This window comes from Nicotiana tomentosiformis, chromosome 10 (assembly GCF_000390325.3).
Source record: "Nicotiana tomentosiformis chromosome 10, ASM39032v3, whole genome shotgun sequence".
NCBI lineage: Eukaryota > Viridiplantae > Streptophyta > Magnoliopsida > Solanales > Solanaceae > Nicotiana > Nicotiana tomentosiformis.
Genome location: NC_090821.1, coordinates 35617011 through 35630258, shown reverse-complemented (window position 1 = coordinate 35630258; position 13248 = coordinate 35617011). Strand labels below are relative to the sequence as shown.

The 13248-nt window shown below is 43.5% G+C and overlaps 1 pseudogene; it reads right to left on the bottom strand.

Moving 5' to 3' along the window:
- Positions 1-535: 535 nt before the first annotated feature.
- Positions 536-7109, bottom strand: LOC138900005 (uncharacterized; annotated as a pseudogene).
- Positions 7110-13248: the final 6139 nt, after the last annotated feature.

Here is a 13248-nt window from a genome sequence, read left to right as displayed (position 1 = left end):
TATTTCCCTTAGTTCGCGTCCATTTTGCATTAGAATAAACGCCACAAAGTGTGTGACGTATTGCTTGGTAGCTTGGACTTTTGACGAACTTTTGAAGCCTTCGTGGGTTAGGACTATCAACTCCCAAACAATGACACAAGGCTTCCCTATCCATTGGAATTTCCTTTCCTCTGACCCACGACTCGTCATTTTTCTCGTTCCAGTTGGCATATAACTCTCTTACCATGCTGAGATTTGTCGGGCCTGGACATTCGAGGAGCTTATCCATCTTCTTTTCAATCAATGTAGCAAGTACATCTGGGAAGTTCCGTTCTAAAGCCTTCACATTTATCCCCATTTCAGACACATATCTCCCATATAGAACAAAAGTATCATGCCATTTGATGGCGTCATCCCGAACAAGTTCCACTCGAGGCTGTGGTGGCCTCGTAAACCCGCTAGCCTGTTGCTTTCCCTTGGCTTGTCGGGAAGAGCTCTCGCCTTGCTTGCGTTTCTTTGGAGGGAGAGCAGTAGTGGAGGACTTCCCCACCCCTTTTCATTTAGCGGTATCATCACGAGCCATATCAACCTACACATGATAAACACAAAGATGAGAATGAATCAAGAGATATTGCCTAAGGTCATCGTGAGAGGCAAGATGACCCCACACTTAAAACCTAAGGCTATGTATAATCCAGTCATAATATTGATTCAATGTGCACCAATGTGTCATCACAAGGCTATAGGTACTTAGACTTCCCTATGCCATAAAATTCAATTAGTCTAATATGGCCATAACTTAACTATGGTGCAAGCATAACAAAGCTAAAGTCTACATTACTACACTGTTTTAGTACACTAACTACAACTTACAAAAGTTTACAACAAGATACAATACCCCCAAAACACCCCACACTTCGCCCTATCTCATATACAACTACACTCGGCTACTTAGACTTCACCTGTGTTCAAATTTACTCTCTTAAGCATTGTAGCAAACACCTTGTGGGCATCAATTTTTCTCTTCTATTTCAACAATGGTGGGAGAATGTGGGCCCCCCAAATTTACATGAAGTAGAGGGAATTATAGTTTACTACTTCAAACACAACTGCTCAACCAAATTTTTGCACCAATTTCGTGCATAATCATTCCACCCACAATTTCGTGTTTAAGAGACCTAGGGGGTTTGAGGATTGGGGGAGAAACAAGACTACAAATACTCTAAGAACTTCCAAAATACAAGAAAAAAGATAAGAAGAAGAACATACCTTAGAGTCTTGAGATGGAATTGAGCAAGGAATATTGTGAGAACTTGAGAGAAAGGGGGAGAAGAGGAGCAAACCGTGTGTTTTTGGAGAGAATGGGGGGTTTGAGGATTGGGGTTTTAGCGTTTTTAATTTAGGTGGGGGATGGGTTTGGGTAATTGGGTATGGGTTGGGTTGTGAGTGTATATGGGTAATTAGATAGGGTATTTTTAATTAAACAAAGAAAATGATTTTTTATTTACTTACCTGAACCGCCAGCCCAGCGCCCCACGCTGGGGCTGGCTCTGAAGCTCCCGAGCTACTGCAAAGTGCGCCCCAGGCAGCGTGGGGCGTTGGCCTGGGCGCTCAATTTGCTTTTTTTTTTAAACAATCCCGACTACCCGAGCACTCAATATATATATTACACATATTTCACACCATTTCAACCTACAAAGAAAAAATTATGGCCTATAAAAGAAAAAACTATGCTTCGAAAGCGGTAAAAATTGGGTTGCCTCCCAACGAGCGCCTAATTTAACGTCGCGGCACGACTCAACACATGTTTAAGCATCTGCCAAGTCTACTGAGGTCTTGTGACGTGCAATGTCACTACCCCAATAATGTTTTATTCTCTATCTATTTACCAAGAAGGTACCCCTTGAGCTCGTATCACGCAGTTCCACCGCTCCGTGAGGCCTCACACTTACCACAACAAAAGGACCTGCCCAACGAGACTTAAGCTTTCCAGGGAATAGCTTCAACCTTGAATTGAACAAGAGAACTTCTTGACCTGGCTCAAACTCTCGATGTTGAATGTGCTTCTCATGCCACCTCTTCGTCTTTTTTTAATATAATTTGGCATTTTCATATGCGTGCAATCGAAATTCATCAAGCTCGTTGAGTTGCAGCAACCTATTCTCACCAGCTGAGTCCATATCCATATTTAGCTTTTTGATCGCCCAATAAACTTTATGTTCAAGCTCGACGGGCAAGTGGCATGCCTTCCCATAAACCAACCTGTATGGAGAAGTACCTATAGGAGTCTTGTATGCAGTTCGATATGCCCATAATGCATCATCCAGCTTCCCTGCCCAGTCTTTTCTATTTCCACTTACTGTTTTCTCCAGAATCTGCTTTACCTCTCTGTTTGAAACTTCTACTTGACCACTCGTTTGGGGATGATAGGCAGTGGACACTTTGTGCTTAACTCCATACTTTGTAAGGACATTATTCAGCAATTTGTTACAAAAGTGAGTTCCTTCGTTGCTTATTAACACTCTTGGAGTCCCAAAGCGCGTGAAGATGTGCTTCTTTACAAAGCTTACCATTACCTTTGCATCATTAGTAGGAAGAGCAATGGCCTCCACCCACTTAGAAACATAGTCGACCACCACCAAGATGTACCTGTGACCATTAGAATATGGGAACGGTCCCATGAAATCAATCCCCCAAACATCAAAAAGCTCTACTGCCAGAATATTTTGCAAAGGCATTTCGTGCTTCCTCGTGATAGTTTCGGTTCTTTGGCATCTGTCACACTTTTTAACAAAGGCATGTGCATCCTTAAATAATTTTGGCCAATAGAAACTTGATTGTAGCACTTTTTGGGCGGTTCTATCCCCACCGTGATGACCTCCATATGGCGAAGCATGACAGCCATGCAATATTGCATTCATCTCTTCCTCAAGAACACACCTTCGCACCAACTGATCTGTGCATTGCCTATATAAGATTGTCTCATCCCACATGTAGAGCCTCACATCATGTAAGAATCTTCTTCTATTATCAGGTGTTAATTCTAGTGGTGTCACCCCACTTGCAATAAAATTCACATAATCCGCATACCATGGGGCTTCACCTGAGGTGACTGCTAATAACTGCTCATCAGGAAATGTTTCTTTGATTGACCCTCCTTCAGCTACATGGTTCCGACTTTCTAATCTGGACAAGTGATCAGCCACTTGATTTTTTGTCCCTTTTCGATCTTGGATCTCTAATTCAAATTCTTGCAAGAGGAGGACCCAACGAATCAGCCTCGGCTTGGCATCTTTCTTTTCAAACAAGTATCTGATAGCTGAATGATCTGTGTAGATGATAACTTTGGTTCCCACTAGATAAGATCTGAACTTGTCAAATGCCCACACCACTGCAAGCAACTCTTTTTCAGTAACTGTATAATTCATCTGAGCTGGATTCATAGTTTTGCTCGCATAATAAATGGAGTGAAATATTTTATCCCTTCTTTGCCCCAAAATAGCTCCGATTGCTATGTCACTTGCATCGCACATCAACTCATATGGTAGTCCCCAATCTGGGGCGATGATAATTGGTGCAGTCACCAACCTTCCCTTCAGCTCCTCAAATGCTTTCAGACATGCATCATCAAACTTGAAGGTGACATCTTTCTCTAGAAACCTGCATAACGGAGAAGAAATTTTTGAAAAATCTTTAATGAATCGATGATAAAAACCTGCATGGCCCAAGAAACTGCGAATGCCTTTGACGGATGTCGGTAGGGGTAATTTTTCAATCGCCTCCATATTTGCTTTATCCACCTGTAGACCATCTTTTGACACCTTGTTCCCCAAGACTATACCTTCACGTACCATGAAATGGCACTTTTCCCAGTTGAGTACCAAGTTTGTCTCTTCACACCTAGCAAGCACTTTATCAAGGTTCATTAAACAATTATCAAAAGAACACCCAAACATAGAAAAATCATCCATGAACACTTCGACAAATCTTTCAACCATGTCAGTAAAAATAGCCATCATACACCTTTGAAAAGTCGCAGGTGCATTACAGAGACCAAAGGGCATTCTCTTGAATGCATACGTGCCATAGGGACACGTAAATGTGGTTTTCTCTTGGTCCTCTGGGGCTATAGCAATCTGATTATACCCCGAATAACCATCTAGGAAATAGTAGTATTCCTGGCCAGCTAACCTATCAAGCATTTGGTCAATGAAAGGGAGGGGAAAGTGGTCCTTTCCGGTGGCATTGTTCAATTTTCTATAATCTATGCAAATCCTCAACCCAGTGACAGTTCTTGTAGGAATTAAATCATTATTTTCATTAACCACTATAGTCATCCCCCCTTTCTTAGGCACACATTGAACGGGACTTACCCATTTGCTATCAGAGATTGGGAATACAATACCTGCATCAAGCCACTTAATCACTTCTTTTCTTACCACCTCTTTCATGATTGGATTTAGGCGGCATTGTTGCTCTACACTTTGCTTGTGTCCGTCCTCCATGAGGATTTTATGCATGTAGAAAGCTGGACTAATGCCTTTGATGTCAGACATCGTCCACCCAATTGCTCGCTTGTGCTCACGTAGTACTCTCAACAACTTTTCTTCCTGCAATTTAGACAAGTCAGAAGAAACAATAACAGGTAAAGTGTCAGAACTACCCAAATAAGCATATTGAAGGTGAGGGGGTAGGGGTTTAAGCTCTAATTTTGGAGCTTCTTCAATTGACGGCTTTGGAGGAGATCCACTTAGCCTATTCAGGGGCTCAAACGGGTGTATTCCTTGCATGTAAGCACAAGATGCATCTAGGATATGCATCATCTCCTCAACCTTATCATCAATCTCCAAGCTATCGAACAACATGAGTGCTTTTTCTAGAGAATCGTCTTGATATACACTCGTGTCAAGAAGTTTCTCATCCACCTCCATAACAGATATCATAGAGAGCTCCTCATAGTGGCGAGGAAGTTGGATCGCTTTGTAGACATTAAAAACTGCTTCCTCATTGTCCACCCTCATAATCATTTTTCCCTCTCTCACTTTAATTATTGCATCACCAATAGCCAAGAGAGGTCGTCCCAATATGATTGGAACTTGTTCATCAGCCTTAAAATCTAGAATAATGAAGTCAGCTGGGAAGATAAATTTCCCAATTTGCAGCAATACATCTTCAATCACTCCTTCAGGGTAGGCTATGGACCTATCAGCTAATTGCAACATCACAGTGGTTGGTCTTGGAGCTCCCAGACCCAATTGCTTAAATAAGGACAAGGGCATTAGATTTATGCTCACCCCCAAATCACAAAGAGCACGACCCACGTCAATATTATCAATTCGCACAGGGATGGTGAAGCTGCCAGGATCCTTAAGCTTTTGAGGAAGCTTGTTTTGGACCCTTGAAGTGCACTCCTCAGTAAGTGCAATTGTCTTGAACTCAGTCGATTGAACCACTATATCTTGTGAGCCACTATATCTTTTATGTACCTAGAATATTTTGGAATTTCACGAAGTACATCCACCAATGGAATATTCAATTGAACCTGGCTCAACATAGAGAGAAATTTGTTGAACATGCGATCATCATTCTTTTTCTGCAATCTCTGGGGGAAACGTGGTGGTGGCATTGCAGCCTCCACTGGCTCTGAACCTGCATCATTTTTCTTTGACTCGTGTATTGCCTTAGGGATCAGCTCCCTCTCAGGTATAGGTTTGTCCTTTCTCTTCTTTGGCACTTCTTCTAGTTCCCTCCCGTTTCTGAGTGTAACTGCATTAACTTGAGGGTTCTTCTCTGTATCACTGGGAAGAGCGCCTGCAGGTATAGTATTTTGATTTGTTGCTAACTGTCCCATTTGCCTCTCAAGATTTCTGAAATTGATCCTGAGCTGTTGATTATCAAGCAACAACTTCTTCAGCAAGTCATTCGTACTCTCTTCTGTTTGTAGGGGTGGTTTCTGAGGGTTGATTGAAATTTCCTTGTGGCCTATACTGGTTCTGATTCTGTTGATTTCCTCCCCATGAGAGGTTAGGATGATTCCTCCAATTTGGATTGTAAGTATTCCCATATTGTGCATGCTGATTCATTGGACCTCTGCTTTGTTGCCCCACATAGTATATAGATTCAGGATTCGTGGGGCACATGTCACTCATATGACTGTCACCACATAGTTCGCAGCAAATAGACATCTGCTGTACATGTTGCATCTGTTGTGTTTGTTGCATTGTCATTCTATTTATCTGATTTGCCAATTTTGCTATATCGGCTTTCATGGCTGAGAAGTCATCAAGCTCAATCAACCCGGCTGCCTTCTGTTTAATTGCCCTTCGTGAGTCCCCATCTACTTGCCAATTATGGTCATTAGCAGTGAAGTTATTTAGCAAGAGTTGTATTTCACTATACGGCCTCGCCATGCAACTACCCCTACAAGCTGAATCAAAATTCATCTTTGATGCTTCATCTAGCCCATCAACAAAAGTGTGACCCAATACTTCATCATTCTGACAATGATGCGGGCAGTCTCTAAGTATCTTCTTGTATCTTTCCCAAGCTTGATGAAGTGTCTCGCCATCTCGTTGTTGGAACCCAAGAATTTGGCTCCTCAGCGACTTTGTCTTCTTAGTGGGAAAAAACTTGATTAAGAATTTCCTTGCTAGATCATCCCAAGTGTGGATTGAGTTCGCGGGCTCCTTTTGCAGCCATTCCTTAGCTTCTCCCAACAGTGGAAAGGGAAATAGTGTCAGCCTGACATAGTCCTTGGAAACGTTCGGATAATTGTAAGTGTCCGCAATTTCCAAGAAGTTCTGAATGTGCCTCTGCGGGTCTTCATGAGATAGACCCACATATTGCCCCGTGGACTGAATCAGTTGCACCATGTACTGTTTGAGTTCAAAATGCCCCGTGATATCAGGCTTCACAATAGCTTGAGTCATATTCGCAAGATTGGGCCTTGCGGCTTCTATCACCGTACGCTCTTCATTACCTGCCATCTCTATTGGCTGTGGTTGAACTACAATGTCCAACTCTCCCTCTATTCTAGTTCTTGTTTCGACTTCCCTCCTCACTCTATAAAGTGTTTGTTCAATTTCAGTATCAAAAGGAAGGAGGTTGTTTGCACTTCTGCTCCTTCGCATTCAAGAGAAAATCCTGCGTTAACACAAACAAGGCAAACTGAAAATTATACACTTGAACAAATAACTAATAAAAGCTTAACTCAGTCAAGTAGCTAATTTCTAAGTCCCCGGCAACGGAGCCAAAAACTTGTTGCGACCAAACACACTCACGCAAGTATACGTGATCGTCAAGTAATAGAGTAGTGAATAAAGTATCATTCCCACGAAGACTTATGATTAACTTTTGACTAATTCAAACTCAAATAGCTTATCGATTCAAGCGATTTCTTATAAAATAGATAATTTTCTAATTTACTACCTAAAAACTTTCTTATGCCGAGGTCGTACGGCCCGATCCAAAATAATGTGTGCACTGCCGAATGTCAAAAATCACGAATCATAGATGCATCTATTATACTGCCGAAGCGAATGACCTGCTCCCATGAGAGTAGAGAAGTTTACCTCGCTTGCGGAAGTACTTGCGACGCGAGAGGATATGGATTTCTCAAAGTTATTATGTATTCCTCAATTCTTTCCAAAAATAAGAAATCTAAATTGGAACTTTGCAACTTTAAAATCCCTAGTCTCAGCTCTATTTAAGACAATTAATATGCATAGTAAACATAACTGTACAATTAAAGCATGATGTAGATTTAAGACTACCAGGACACCTCATGGAATATAGCTACGCATGGACTCTTGTCACTTAGTGCGCACGTATCTCCCCACACAAGTTGTAATACAAAACAAGATACACCTAAGGGGATGAGTTCCCTCTTACAAGGTTAGGGGTCACGACCCATACTAACCCTGTCGTGATGGCACCTATCATGAAACTAGGCAAGACGACTCATTTCTAAAACAAACTGATACTTTCATTTCAAAGAAAATTTCAAGGCTATTTAACAAAAAAACCTTCGTAAAGGAGTTCAAATCAAAACAAAAGTGCGGAAAAGAAAAGCCCGACATCGAGGTGTCACTAGTCATGAGCATCTACTACAATTTGTCTGACAATATCGAGACTAACATAGTCTGGAAAATAGCTAAATACAACTAAAGGAAGATAAGAGGGAGAAGAGCAGGGCTGCGATTGCCAGGCAGCTACCTTGCTATCCCCGAGAAAAATCAGCAACCAGAATAGTCAACAGCCGCTACCATGTCCAGCTACACTTGGATCTGCACACAAGGTGCAGGGAGGAATATGAGTACGCCAACTCAGTAAGTAACAACAGTAAATAAAGACTGAGCAGTAGTGACGAGCAATAAAGCATATAAAGTTCATATCATGAAATCTCGGTAAAATATAACATGCTTTAAAAATCAGTGTTTGAATCAATTCATCTCGTTTAAACCCAGTTCCAGTAAAAATCATTTAAAGATATTTTTCAAAAATTTCAAATAGAGGCTCAATGCAAAGGTGAGCAAAAATGATGAAATCATAAATAGCCCCTCGGCCAGACCTCACAATCACTCGTATACAGCCTCTCGGGCATACCTCACAATCACTCGTAAACAGCCCCTCGGGCATACCTCACAATCACTCGTAAATAGCCACTCGGGCATGCCTCACCATCACTCATGCCTCTCAGTCACTCAGCACTAGGTACTCGCACTCTGTAGGTACCTGTGCTCACTGTGGGTGTGTACAGACTCCGGAGGGGCTCCTTCAGCCCAAGCGCTATATCAAGCCAAATCATCGCATAAATCAATCAGGCCCTCGGCCTATATCAAACACATTGCGGCGTGCAACCCGATCCTATAAATATCCTCACAAATAAAACCCTCGGCCTCACTCAGTCATAAACCTCTCAAGCTACTTGGACTCTCAGTAAAAACATGGTATTTAGCCCAAAACAACATTTAGATGCATCAAAACAGAGTAATAAAACCGAGTTATGCAGTAAACAGGGATAACCATGACTAAGTATAGATTTTCAATCGAAAACAGTGAGAGGATAGTAAGAAAAAGGACCCTAAGGGTCCAAACAGCACTGGCACAAGGCCCAAACATGACATTCCGCCCTATTTACAGAAACTCATTTCTCAAACTCATAAGTATCATATAGTTTCAACAAAATATGCAACTTTACAGTTGTTACGGGACGAACCAAGTCACAATCCCCAATGGTGCACACCCACACGCCCGTCACCTAGCATGTGCGTCACCTCAAAATGATAAAATGATATGATATCCGGGGTTTCATACCCTCAAGACTAGATTTACAATCGTTACTTACTTCAAACCGGTCAAATGTCTACCCCGCGATGCTCTTGCCTCTCGACCCGGCCTCCCAATGCTCTGAATCTATTCACAATCAGTACAATACCATCAATATACGCTAATGGAACGAATTCCACAAGAAAAAACTACCAAATTAGCCCAAAATCCCAAAATAGGCTCAAACCCAGCCCCCAGGCCCATGTCTCGAAATCTGACAAAATTTACAAAACTAGAAAGCTCATTGACTCACGAGTCCACACATACAAAATTTATCAAAATCTGACATCATTTGGTTCCTCAAATCCTTAAATTAAACTTTCCAAAATCCCAAGCCCTAACCCCTCATTTTCACCCCTAATTTCCACTAATTACATGATGAAACAACGGGAAATCACCACATATACGAGTATTAGGGCTCAAGCAACTTACCTCAATGAAAACCCCCTTGAATCCCTCTTCAAATCACTCCCAAAAGCTCCAAAACCGACTGAAAATGGCGAAGAATGAACCAAAATTTGTGAAGTGTGCAATATATGCCTTCTGCCCAGGTTTTCGCACTTGCGGCCTATTCTATGCGCTTGCGGGACCGAGCCTGCGGGACTGCACCTACGGTAAAATAGCCGCACCTGCGAAACTCACTTAATTCCACAACCTTTGCACCTGCTCCTAGGCCTTGCACCCGCGGGCTCGCAGGTGCGGCCAATTCTTCGCAACTGTTCTCCAGCCTTGGCCTCCCATTTTCCGCATCTGCGCTCTAAATCTCGCGCCTACAGAAGCGTACCTGCCCATCTCCCTCCGCTTCTGCGAAGCCTGCCAAAATCCCCTTCTCTGCATCTGCGCCCCAGGTCTCGTACCTGCGAGCTCGCATATGCGACCAATATCTCGCACCTGCGCATCCTGCCTAGCCCAAAAATGCCCGCACCTGCAAACTCCCACGCGCACCTGGGACCTCGCACCTGTGATTCCCCGCGAAAACACCAGCAGAATTCACACCAACAGCTCTCAAACACCGAAAACCAATCCGTCGACCATCCGAAACACACACAAGGCCCTCGGGACCTCAACCAAAAATACCAACAAGTCATATATCAACATACAAACCTAGTCGAACCTTCGAATCACTCAAAACAACATCAAAACACCAAATTACCCTCGAATTCAAGCATAAGAACTTCTAATCTTCCGAATTCCACAAACAATGCCGAAACCTACCAAACCACGTTCGAATTACCTCAAATTTTACACACACGTCACAAATGACACTACGAACCTACTCCAACTTCCGAAATTCCATTCCGACTCCAATATCAAATTTTCCATTGCCGACCGAAAATCGCCAAATTTCAAATTTTGCCAATTCATGCCTAATTTCACTACGGTCATCCAAATCATAATCCGGACGCACTCCTAAGTCCAAAATCACCTAACAGAGCTAACGAAACCATAAAAATTCAACTTTCGAGATCGTTTACACATAAGTCAACATCCAGTTGACTTTTCCAACTTAATCTTCTAAATAGGAGACTAAGAGTCTCATTCCACTGCGAAACCACTCTGGACCCGAACCAACTAACCCGGTATATCATAACATAGCTGAAAAGAACAAAAGGATGCAGAAATGGGGGAAACGGGGCTATAACTCCCGAAATGACCGGCCGGGTCGTTATATCCTCCCCCTCTTAAACAACCGTTCATCCTCAAACGGATCTAGAAAAATACCCTGAGTCTCGAATAAGCATGGATATCTGCTCTGCATCTCCCGCTCGGTCTCCCAGGTGGCCTCCTCCATAGGCTGTCCTCTCCACTGCACCTTCACTGAAGCTATGTCCTTTGACCTCAACCTTCGAACCTGCCGATCCAAAATAGCCACCGGCTCCACATCATAAGTCATATCACCCTCCAACTTAACTGTGCTAAAATCAAAACATGGGACGGATCACTAATGTACTTCCTGAGCATGGAAACATGAAACACTGGGTGCACACTCGACAAACTGGGTGGCAAGGCAAGCTTATAAGCCACCTCCCCTATTCTCTAAAGCACCTCAAAAGGCCCAATGAACCGGGGGCTCAACTTGCCCCTCTTCTCAAACCTCATAACACCCTTCATGGGTAATACCTTCAGCAAAATCTTCTCCCCAACCATGAAAGATACATTACGGACTTTCCTGTCCGCATAGCTCTTCTGCCTAGACTGCGCCGTGCGAAGCCGCTCCTGAATTAATTTCACCTTATCTAATGCATCCCGGACCAAGTCTGTACCCAATAGCCTAGCCTCACCCGGCTCAAACCATCCAACCAGAGATCTACACCTCTTCCCATATAAAGCCTCATACGGAGCCATCTGAATACTCGACTAATAACTATTGTTATATCCAAACTTCGCGAGTGGCGGAAACTGGTCCCATGAACCCCCAAAGTCAATGACACAAGCACGCAACATGTCCTCTAATATATTAATAGTGCGCTCGGACTGCCCGTCCATCTGAGGGTGAAAAACTGTGCTCAACTCAACCTGAGTACCCAACTCTCACTGCACGGCCCTCTAAAACTGCGATGTAAACTGAGTCCACCTATCTGAAATGATGGAAACTGGGACACCATGCAGGCGAACAATCTCTCAGATGTAAATCTCAGCCAACCGCTCTGAAGAGTAAGTAGTGCCCACTGGAATGAAGTGCGCGGACTTGGTCAGCTGATCCACAATAACCCAAATAGCATCGAACTTCCTCGAAGTCCGTGGGAGCCCAACTACGAAGTCCATGGTGATCCGCTCCCACTTCCACTCTGGTATCTCTAACCTCTGAAGCAAGCCACCCGGTCTTTGATGTTCATACTTAACCTGCTAACAGTTAAGACACCGAGCAACAAACCCCAATATATCCTTTTTCATCCGCCTCCACCAATAGTGTTGCCTCAAATCCTGGTACATCTTCGTGGCACCCAGATGGATGGAATACCGCGAACTGTGGGCCTCCTAAAGAATCAACTCCCGAAGCCCATCTACATTAGGCACACATATCCGGCCCTGCATCCTCAACACACCGTCAATGCCAATAGTCACATCACCTCGCAGGACCCTGTCCTGAAGAATGAGCAAGTGAGGGTCATCATACTGACGCTCCCTAATACGGTCATAAAGAGAAGACCTAGAGACCATGCAAGCCAATACCCGACTAGGCTCCGAAATATCCAATCTCACAAGCAGTCCCGCTAAGGGCTGAACATCCAATGCCAAAGGTGTCTCTGCTGCTGGAAGATATGCTAAACTCCCCAAACTCTCTGCTCGGGGACTCAAAGCATCGGCCACCACATTGGACTTCCCCGGATGGTACAGAATAGTGATATCATAGTCCTTAAGAAGCTCCAACCATCTCCGCTAACGCAAATTAAGGTCCTTCTGCTTGAACAAATGCTGCAGACTCTAGTGATCAGTATAAATCTCACAATGAACCCCATACAAATAATGGCGCCAAATCTTCAAGGCGTGAACAATGGTTGCTAACTCAAGATCTTGGAAAGGATAGTTCTTACCATGGATCTTCAACTGGCACGAGGCATAGGCAATCACCCTACTCCTCCTGCATCAGAACCAACTAATGCCTATCCTTGAGGCATCACAATACATGGTGTAAGAACCTGAAGCTGATGGCACAACTAATACTGGAGCTGTGGTCAAAGCAGTCTTGAGCTTCTGAAAGCTCTCCTCACACTCGTCCGACCACCTGAATGGAGCACCGTTTTGGTTCAATCTGGTCAAGGACGAAGCAATAGATGAAAATCCCTCCACAAAGCGACGGTAGTAACCCGCCAAACCAAGAAAGCTCCTAATCTCTATGGCAGAGGATGGTCTAGGCCAACTCTGCACCGCCTCTATCTTCTTCGGATCCACCTGAATACCCTCACTGGACACCACGTGTCCCAAGAATGCTACTGAACT